The sequence below is a fragment of the Papio anubis genome, chromosome 9 (genome assembly GCF_008728515.1).
Source record: "Papio anubis isolate 15944 chromosome 9, Panubis1.0, whole genome shotgun sequence".
Lineage (NCBI taxonomy): Eukaryota > Metazoa > Chordata > Mammalia > Primates > Cercopithecidae > Papio > Papio anubis.
In genome coordinates, this window is record NC_044984.1 from 73,152,868 (window position 1) to 73,160,589 (window position 7,722).

Here is a 7,722-nt window from a genome sequence, read left to right on the forward strand (position 1 = left end):
TTTTTTTTTTTTGAGACGGAGTCTCGCTCTGTCACCCAGGCTGGAGTACAGTGGCCGGATCTCAGCTCACTGCAAGCTCTGTCTCCCAGGTTTATGCCATTCTCCTGCCTCAGCCTCCCGAGTAGCTGGGACTACAGGCGCCCGCCACCTCGCCCGGCTAGTTTTTTTTTTTTGTATTTTTAATAGAGACGGGGTTTCACCGTGTTAGCCAGGATGGTCTCGATCTCCTGACCTCGTGATCCGCCCGTCTCGGCCTCCCAAAGTGCTGGGATTACAGGCTTGAGCCACCGCGCCCGGCCTATTTATTTCTTTTTTAAGTAAATTTGACTTTTATTGCAGTTCCAATTCATGCTTTTAGCAATATACAACAATTTCCAAAATGTTAAAGTAATTTCAGTCAATTAAGCCTTCAATGGCAGTGCTTATAAATTATATTTATATGTATGGTCAAGATAAGAAAGGAATTTGGGCTTTGATTATAAGTTGCAGAATCTTTCTCTGATTCTCTCGGCCGAACTTTTCCTCTCCCCCCCCCCCCCCATTCTTTTCGTTGCTGTCTTCCATCTTTCTCGCTCGAATTTCTCTCAGTAAATCAAAAAATGCCTTGTCAACATTAGCACGTGTTTTACCAGATGTTTCCACATAGTTAACATTCCAATGGTCAGCTATGTTTTGTCCCTCCTCTACAGAAACCTCCTTTTATCTTCTAAATCTGATTTGTTACCAGCCAGTAGAAATGGAACATTCTCATCTTTTATTCTTAAAATCTGCTCCCTGAAGTCAGCTGTAGCTGCAAAGGATTCCATTTCTGTAATAGAGAAGACACAGAGAAACCCCTCCCTGCTTCGGAAATGGCTGTCTCTAATTGCAGCATAGTCTTCCTGCCCAGCTGTTTCTAAGATATCGATCTGTACTCTCTCGCCATCCAGTACTATTTTCTTCTGATAGGTGCTTTCTTTGGTAAGCTCATAGTCCTCCACAAACTCATCGTACATGAATTGTAGAGTCAGAGCAGCCTTGCCTGCACTGGCACTGCCCACCGCAATGACTTTGTGTAAGGCCAAATTATTCTGATCCTTGGGTTTATTTGTGGCCATCTTGTGTCCTAGTTCTCACCAATAGGTCAGGAAGAATCTGCACAGCGAACCAGTCCGCCGCCCAGAGGGCTCCGGAAGCAGCGGGTGCGTGGCTCCGGCTGGTGGGTGCTTGGCCCTTGTCACCTGGGAGGCCCAGCGCTGGGAGCAGTGGAAGGAGGAGTCTTTATTATTTCTATTTCACCTATGATGAATATGATCCTCAGTCGACCGAGGTTTTTAAGAGGTACTACCAAAATTCCTAGCCAGATAGTTCTGTCTCCTAGTGTAGTGCTTTTCAAATATTGAAGTGTATGAGATTCACTAGGATGGATTATTAAATGCAGATGTTTACTCCATGAGTCTAACGTGTATCTGAGATTCATTGTTTCTCACAAACTCTCAGGTGATCTCGATGTTGCTGCTGATGTACCCCACTCTGAGTAGCAAGGTCCTAAAAAGTTGAATCCTGAGATATGGAAAGTACAATAAATACAAGAGTAGCCTGTTTGAGCATTTGGAATCACACAAAAACAGTAATTAGGCTCTTGTCTTCTTTTTTTCTCCTACAAGGTACAAATCTCAGTAAGCAGCAAGACCGTTTATTACACATCCTCTAACATAGAGAAATAATCAAGAGTTGAACAAAAATAATGAGATAATGGACATAAGCAACCAAACCATGTCATTCTCTTCTGGGGAAGCAGGGGTGGTGGTGGAAAGTCCTTGGGTTTCAGCAGGCTTTTGCATATGGTTTCTATATCAGTTACCTGTGGGTTTGACCACACCTTTTCCCCTATGAACCAGGATGCTATGTTGATTACTGAGAAAGGAAGTAAAATCGAAAAATATTCTTTTTTTTAATTATTTTGCAGAAACTGAGCATACCTTGCATGAGACTGCCTAAGTCATTGTGCTCAACTGTGCTTAAAAATTTTCCAACTCGGTTAGATATCACTCCTTACCTGACAGAAAACAATATATGGAAAAGGCCAAGCAATAATTCTTCAAGGGCTTCTAGTTGTTCAAGTGAAGGGAAGAGTTACTCATCTTCCTTTAAATCAGAAGCTAGAAATAATTAAACTTAATCAGGAAGGCATGTCAAAAGCCAAGATAGGCCAAAAGCTAGTCCTCTTGCACTAAACAGTTGGCCAAGTTGTAAATGCAGAGAAAAGATTATTGAAAGAAATTAAAAGTGCTACCGCAGTGAACCCATCAATAATTAAGGGGGAAAAAAAAGAAGCAGCAGCCTTACTGCTTATCTGGGAAAGTTTTATTTATTTATTTGTTTTTATTTTTAGCGGTCTGGATAAAAGAAGAAAGCAGCCACAACAGTCCCTTGCCAAAGCAGAATTCAGAGCAAGGTCCCAACTCTCTTCTATCTTATAAAGGTTGAGAGAGGTGAAGAAGTTGTAGAAAAAATGTTTGAACCTAGCAGAGGGTGGTTCATAAGGTTTAAGGAAAGAAGCCAAGTCCACAGCATCAAATACAAGGTAAAGTGGCAAGTGCTGATGGAGAAGCAGCAGCAAGTTATCCAGATCTACCTAAAACAACTGATGAAAGTGGCTGTAACTAAACAACAGATTTTTTTTTTTTTTTTTTTTTTTTTTGAGACGGAGTCTCGCGCTGTGTCACCCAGGCTGGAGTGCAGTGGCGCGTTCTCGGCTCACTGCAAGCTCCGCCTCCCAGGTTCAGGCCATTCTCCTGCCTCAGCCTCCAAGTAGCTGGGACTACAGGCGCCCGCCACCACGCCCGGCTAGTTTTTTTGTATTTTTAGTAGAGACGGGGTTTCACCATGTTAGCCAGGATGGTCTCGATCTCCTGACCTCGTGATCCGCCCGCCTCGGCCTCCCAAAGTGCTGGGATTACAGGCTTGAGCCACCGCGCCCAGCCTAACAACAGATTTTTAATGCAGATGAAATGGACTTTGGGAAAAAAATACCAGGTAGGACTTTAATAGCTAGAGAGAAGAAGTCAATACCTGCTTTCAACGTGTGAAAGAACAGGCTGACTCTCTTGTTACAGGCTAATGCAGCTGATGACTCAAAGTTAAAGCCAGCACTCAAGTACTCATTAACCATTCCAAAAATCTTAGGGCCCTTGAGAAGTATTCTAAATCTACTCTGCCTGTGCTCTATAGATGGAATGATAAAGCCTGGATGACAACGCATCTGTTTACAGCATAGCTTGCTGAATATTTTAAGCCCACTGTTGAGACCTACTGCTCAAAAAAAAGATTCCTTTCTAAATATCACTGCTCATTGAGAATGCACTTAGTCACCCAACAGCTCTGATGGAAAAGTACAATGAGGTTAATACTGCTTCCATTCCTACTAACACAATACCTATTCTGAAGTCTGTGGATCAATAAATACATTTTGTAAGGCTAGAACTGTCATAGATCACTATGGATGGATATGGACAAAATAGATTGATAAACTTCTAGAAAATATTCACCATTTAAGATGCCATGGAAAGCACTTGTGATTGATGGGAGGAAATAAAAATATTAACATTAACAGCTATTTGAAAGAAGTTGAGTCCAACCCTCAGGGATGACCATGAGGAGTTCAGACTCCAGTGAAGGAAGTAATTGTGGATGTAGTGGCTATAGCAAGACAAATGGAAGTGGAGGAGTTTGTGATGTTACTTAATTCTGAAATTGTTATGCCCAGACCCTCTGTTCCCCAAAGAAGACCACCAGAGTCCAGAGTCAAAGCCAAGCGGCAAGGATCTTTACTACAAGTTCGAACCTGGTCCCTCCATTCCACAGTATACAAGAGGGCCCCGAACAATGCGAGTGCTTGCTTTTTTATAGCCCGAAAGTTACAGGGGAACAAAGGAATTTTTTTCGGTTCCCGCACTTTCAGTAAAACCTTGAACAGCTGTCTCCTTATCGGAGACCTTCCAGGTGGTGTTTGTACTGGGCTCAGGAAGTTTGAGAGATATGTGGTGGGATGGGAGGATGGGATGTGTTTGTACTGGGCTTGTTTGTTTTGAGCCCGGGGCTGAGGAATGTGCCTGGCTCCTCTCAAAATCTCATAAAACTTGGATGAATGAAGCATTGTTTCTTATGGATGAACAAAGGAAGTAGTTTCTTGAGACGGAATGTACTTCTGGTGAAGATGTTATGAATATTGTTGAAATGACAACAAAAAGGCCAGGCGTAGTGGTTCATGTCTGTCATCCCAGCACTTTGGGAGGCCGTGGCAGTTGGATCACTTGAGGTCAGGAGTTATAGACCAGCCTGGCCAACATGGTGAAACCCTGTCTCTACTAAAAATACAAAAATTAGTAAGGCATGGTGGTGCATTCCTGTAATCCCAGCTACTCGGGAAACTGAGGTGGGATAATGACTTGAACCCAGGAGGCGGAGGCTGCAGTGACCTAAGATCATGCCACTCCACTTCAGCCTGGGCAACAGAGTGAGACTCTGTCTCAATTAAAAAAAAGAAAGAAAGAAAGAAAAGAAAAGAAAAGAAAGAAAGAAATGAAATGAAATGACAGGAAAATATTTAGAATAGTCATAAATTTAGTTGATAAAGTAGTGGCAGGGTTTGAAAGGATTGAATCCAAGTTGAAAGAAGTGCTGTGGGTAAACTGCCATCAAGCATCATTGCATGCTACAGAGAAATTTTCATGAAACGAGGAGTCTGTTGATGTGGCAAACTTCATTGTTGTCTTAAGAAACCCAACCTTTTGCAACTACCATCCTGATCTGTCAGCACCCAACAGCTTTGAGGCAAGACCCTCTACCAGGAAAAAGATTACAACTTGCTGAAGGCTTAGATAATTGTTAGCATTTCTTAGCAATAAAGTATTTTTAAATTAAGGTATGTCCATTTTATATATATAATGCTACTACACTCAGACTACAATGCAGTGTAAACATCACTTTCATATGCACTGGGAAAACAAAAAATTTGTGACTCACTTTATTGAAGTGGTCTGGAGCTGAACCTACAGTATATTTGAGGCATGCTTGTACTGTGAGTTACATTTTGCAATAATAGGCAATGAACATTTGCAAAATAACCTATTCATGACCTATTACTTGTGTTTCAAAAATTGGATTCAGTTGTATTAAAACGATTTGCATAGTTGGAATGTTATTGATTTGACAATAGCTGATGATCCATAGTAGGTTAGAGATTAATTTCAAATAACTCAAAACTGATTTTCGAGAGCTTTTACATTATATTGGCATTTCAGTGAAACTTGATTTTAAAAATTGTGTTCCGTTGCCTTGACTGGTTACTTAGCAATTAACATAAAGTTTTCAAAAAGCCTATATACATTTGAGAAGCAAAAAACAAAATTGAGACAAATAACAAACCAAACATATGGTGTTTGAATTGTTTTTTAAATTAAGGGCTGTATTTATAGTTGCTGTGTTTGAGTTACTCATATGCAACTGAGAAACTGAATTTTATCTTCCTTCATTGGTTATTATTGTCAGGCCTCTGAGTCCAAGCCAAGCCATCGCATCCCCTGTGACTTGCACACGCCCAGATGGCCTGAAATAACTGAAGAATCACAAAAGAAGTGCAAATGCCCTGCCTCGCCTTAACTGATGACACTGCACCACAAAAGAAGTGAAAATGGCCGGTCCTTGCCTTAAGTGATGACATTACCTTGTGAAAGTCCTTTTCCTGGCTCATCAAGCTCCCCCACTGAGAACCTTGTAACCCCCACTCCTGCCCACCAGAGAACAACCCCCATTTGACTGTAATTTTCCTTTACCTACCCAAATCCTATAAATGGCCCCACCCTTATCTCCCTTCGCTGACTCTCTTTTCAGACTCAGCCCGCCTGCACCCAGGTGATTAAAAAGTTTTATTGCTCACACAAAGCCTATTTGGTGGTCTCTTCACACGGAAGCACATGACAATTATAGTCAAAACTACAAAGTTATTATTTTGTTTTTAATCATTGTCTTTTCTGTTTTCTGCATTACATTTCTCTTGAAGCTTATAGAATTTACCATGTCAGTCTTCTCCCCAGGGTGACAGTCTCATTTTCTAGAATTTCTGAAAACACATGAACCATGCTTCTTCATAAGTTTTTAAAATATTATTTTCTCTTGATTTACCATGTGAAAATACTGCAAATTAGTAATAATAATCCAATTTCTATGGAAATTTTGTAGATATTATTTAATCTTGCTAGATGTTGAACAATTCATGAACTACTTGCTGAAATTCAATAAGCAATTCATGAATAATTGAATCGAGAGATTCTGTTTTTTTTGTTTGTTTTTTGTTTTGTCAGAAACTGGTAAATAACATTGGTGACAAATATTATACCATCGAATTCAAACTGGTTATGAAATATCTCAATTTTTAAATTCATCCTGAATGCACTCACAGCAGTGAGAAAGATGAGGCGTGACCACAAGGTAACGGAATTCATTTTTTATACCAGCTCTCTGAACACGATTCAACAAGAGGAATTCCAAAAATGTTTTAAGCCATGGTAGCATCATTATCATCAACATACAGTCTCCCAGGGCAATTCCAAAGAAGGTCAACTCATTGTGGTATTTGTTAATGATTGTTTTTTATTATTTTATTGTCATACTTTGTAAGTTGGTGTAAAGGCACTTTGAAACAGAAGGAATGCCTCTCAGAGGTCCTGGGAGAGCATGACGCAGGGAGCCTCATTCACATCTGAGTACTGAAAAAAGAAAATAAAGTCATTCCCCTTGTATATCAGTATACATCCATATCCTGCTATGGATACGTTTTTAATTGCTCTCCTTAAAAGCTTGATCCAAAAGCCTTTGAAGTAAGCAGCCCTCTACTTTTATCCTATTACAAGTGAACAGTCTCTCAATCCTGCCCTGATTTTTAGAGCGAGGGGAAGAAAAGCATTTGGAAATTGTTCTGAAATATAGTTTCTACTAACATTTTCCTATGGGTGATCTTACTAGCCTGTTAAACATTTGTAATCACACAGAGCTTAAAATATGGAACTGCAAACACGTTAGCACAGTGTGTAATCTCAGAGCTCAGAAGGGATCCAGCACTCACGGTGAGCTTATTTCCAGAACTCTAGCTGCACCAGCTCTCCAGGGAGCTAAAGCTGCCAGTCCACCCTCCTAACTCCCTTGCAGGAGAATAGGTGGTAGCAACAATTTGTGTGGGCGGAAACTGAAGAAATGGAAGAATACAGTACAAGAGGAGGGGAAAGTGCACATGCATGACAGTGACAGAATAAATGACACAGCTTGACTTCATCGGTGCCTCTGTCCCTGTTTTTAGACTGATGATGTGTGTAACTTCCCCCTCCCTCTTTTTAAATTAGCAAACGTAATCCTTACTAAGCACCTGACTGCCTTGCTTCTAGACCACATCAGCATCTGTCTCCTTTCATACATCATTCTAATACAAAATATGAATGCAGTTTCACTGCTTTTAGAGATTCATTGGGAGTCTACTGACATTTTCCCAAGTACAAGAACACTTAAAAATACATCTTTGTATCAGAATTTCAAGCACTGGAATAATAAAGGGATGATGACAAGAATGAGCAAATGGTTTAGGAGAAAATCATAGTCTACTTTCCAAAGTAACAGTTTTAAAAATTCTATTCCTAGCACAAAATTTCAACTAAAATGAAATAATAGATTATGTTAATTAAGTGCTAC

General features: G+C 40.3%; 1 pseudogene; it reads right to left on the reverse strand.

The window, feature by feature from the left end:
• Window positions 1–316: 316 nt before the first annotated feature.
• On the reverse strand, window positions 317–2,632 carry LOC101019543 (annotated as a pseudogene).
• Between the last annotated feature and the right edge of the window lie 5,090 nt (window positions 2,633–7,722).